Below are 2,841 nucleotides of genomic sequence, written 5' to 3' on the forward strand. Positions count from 1 at the left end.
ATGTGGAGCTTAAACGAAAGCATCACTGGGGGCTGGACTCAGGTGTCCCTCCCCATTCCCCCCAACCCCTGGCTTGGTGGCAGGGGTTTCAGATAGCCAGTGTGCCCCTCTCTGCATGCCCCGGGCTGGGACAGCTGCCCGCACGGCCCCGACCTGGCCTGCGCCCACGGGGACAGGTGGATCCGCGGGCTCGTTGTGACAGACGGGCTCTGCCCTGGGCTGTCTCGGCACAACCAGGAAGTCGGCGAGCCAGCAGCCACCCACCCACACGCTCCTGTTCAAAGTTGAGGACCGGTGAGCAAAGGCCGGCTGGGCAGACACGTCCCTTCGGAGCAGCCGCCCATCTCTGCCTGCCAGGCTGGGCCCGGCGGGACGCGCTGGGGAAGGTCTCCCCCATCCCTGCGGTGAGTGGGTGGGTGTCTTGCTCCCGGGGGCAGGTGCATGGGTGGAGAGGAGACCTCTGCATCTTTTCCAGGGGCTTCCTAACCCTCCCATAACCTGCCCTCCTCCTCTGCTCCAGCTAGACCCTTGCCCATCCGCCAGGCTCCTCCGCTCTGCCTGGCCTGGGGGTTTCTCCACTGCTCACCTGAGGGACATGCCCCATTCCCCCATCTCACGGCAGCTTCCTTTAGCGGCTGCCCCTGCTATCCCCCCTACCTTTTGGCATAGCTCTCACCTGCGGGAATTAAGCCGCCCGTGTCCCATTGCTCAGGCTCTGGGGCGGGTGCAGTTGTTTTGGGGGTGGGGGGAGGGTCCTCTCTGCATGATGGGGCAGGGGCTGGGGAGTGTTAGGGTCTCCTAGCTCGATGCAGGGGATCCCAGAGGTCCCTTGACAGAGCGGGGAAGTCAAATGGAGGGGGTGGCCGTGCAGAGCAGCCGTGCCCGCTGGCAGCGAGGGCGCAGGGGGTCTTGTCCCAAAGGAGTGACAGGGTCCCCGGGACCCCACAAAGGCGTGGGTGCTCTGCAGGCTGGTTCAGGAGGAGAGGGGGCTGCCGGGGCGGGGGCGGGGGGAGGGGGGGGGGGCGGGTGGAATGGGGAAATCTGCAGCGCTCGGGATCTCTGCCTCGATTGCTATTCGATGTCAGCGTTGAGCAAACACCCAGGCAGAGGCCGTCCCAGCCCAGGGAACCTGCAGGAGGAATAAACAAGACAGACGGCGCGCGGGCACGGCAGCGCAGAGAGGCAAGCACCTGCCTGGGGGCGTCAGGCGGCCCTTCCTCCACCCGCGCCCCAAGAGCAACCAGTGTCTGGGTAGCACCTTTATGGGTGGGGAGAGGAGAGGGTTAGCTTGGCCTCTTCCCATGCTAGAGCCCCAGGAGCACTTCAGACACAGATTGTTTCATTGCTTCTTTTGAAAATGGGTTTTCTCTGCATTGGTTGCTGTTTTGGGGGTTGTTTTGTTTGCTTTGTTGGGGTTTGGGGGGGGGGGGGGGGGGGGTTGGGTTTGGAAATGTCACCAGAGATGAGTCTTCATTGGGAAAGAGCTCTCCCGAGATGAGCAGAGAGCTGAGCTAGGGAGCTGTCGCGGTCTGCCCTGCAAGGAGCAGCAAAGGCTGAGTCTTTACCAAAGAGATGCTTTCTCCCAACTGTTCCCCGCACCTTTGAGTTAAGTAGATGTGAACAACAACCAAGCCCAAGTGGGGGAAAAAATCCCCCTCTCGACAAATTTGATTGCACTTCTTCCTTATATAAGCTAGAAAAATGGTTTGTGCGTGAAAATGTGGGAGCTGGGAAGCTGTGGTTGTGTCGTTTAGCCCTGACTTGGCACCCAGAAGAGCCGCGGGGCACCTGCTTGGCAAACCTCTCCGACCTCCTAATTTGCAGTGCCCGCAGAGCCAAGGACGGACTCGCCATAGAGACGATCTCTTATTCCAGCCTTTACGAGCACGGTCGCTCTTCAAGCCAGGCGCTCGGCCCACGTCGCTGCTGGGTACAGAGCCCTGGCTAAGCGGGTCACGGCCGGAGCTTCTCCCAACCTGGAGCTGCCAGGAAGCCTATTCACGTTGCCTGCGTGTGCATGCAGACCCCAAGGTCACTGATGCTGAGACCATCGCTGCCATGTTGGGCAGCACCTCCTGGGCTGGATGGGATCCTCTGTGACTTCTCCAGAGCCTCCTTGGGCCCGGCGGGGAGGCAGGAAAGGGGGGTGCACCCACCCTTGCTAATCAGGCTGACACTGAGATCTTACACAGCACTTTTCCCCCGTGGATCTGCTATATTGAGGAGGTTAGCATAACTGATCCCATTGCAGAGATGGGGAAACCGAGGCATGGAGGGGCAAAGGGAGGTCACCCAGCAGGTCAGTGCCAGAGCCACCTGTTCCCGGTCCTCTCGTCACTCAGCCATGCTGCCTTCCCTACGTGCAGGTGCAACTAGGAGTCTGAAAGAAGCCTGTCGCGGTGTCCAGCTTCTGCAGAGACGTGGCCCAGACCATGCCGTGTGTCCGTGTCCAAGCTGGGATGAGACGGCAAAACCTGGCAGGCCCCAGCCCTGCGCTCATGCTGCACTGACCCACCGGGCTCCTGACATACTAGGTCCTTGCAGTGTCCGCGAGGATGGCACTCGTGGCATTTCATAGATTCATAGATGTTAGGGTCGGAAGGGACCTCAATAGATCATCGAGTCCGACCCCCTGCATAGGCAGGAAAGAGCTGTGAAGAAGTTCTTCCTAATGTCCAGTCTAAATCTGCTCTCTGCTAGCTTGTGGCCATTATTTCTTGTAACCCCCTGGGAGCGCCTTGGTGAATAAAACCTCACCAATTCCCTTCTGTGCCCCCGTGATGAACTTATAGGCAGCCACAAGGTCGCCTCTCAACCTTCTCTTGCGGAGGCTGAAAAGGT

At 60.2% G+C, this 2,841-nt stretch overlaps 1 protein-coding gene across 1 annotated transcript in view; it reads left to right on the plus strand.

Annotated features, from left to right (window-relative positions):
- The first annotated feature begins 235 nt into the window (after positions 1-235).
- LOC106722495 overlaps positions 236-2,841 on the plus strand; it is a 26,254-nt gene continuing 23,648 nt past the window's right edge. The window contains exon 1 of the mRNA XM_014522554.2: positions 236-404. The gene's annotated coding sequence lies outside the window, so the exon portion shown is untranslated. The remainder of the gene's footprint in view (positions 405-2,841) is intronic.

Source organism: Alligator sinensis, unplaced genomic scaffold, assembly GCF_000455745.1.
Source record: "Alligator sinensis unplaced genomic scaffold, ASM45574v1 scaffold637_1, whole genome shotgun sequence".
Lineage (NCBI taxonomy): Eukaryota > Metazoa > Chordata > Crocodylia > Alligatoridae > Alligator > Alligator sinensis.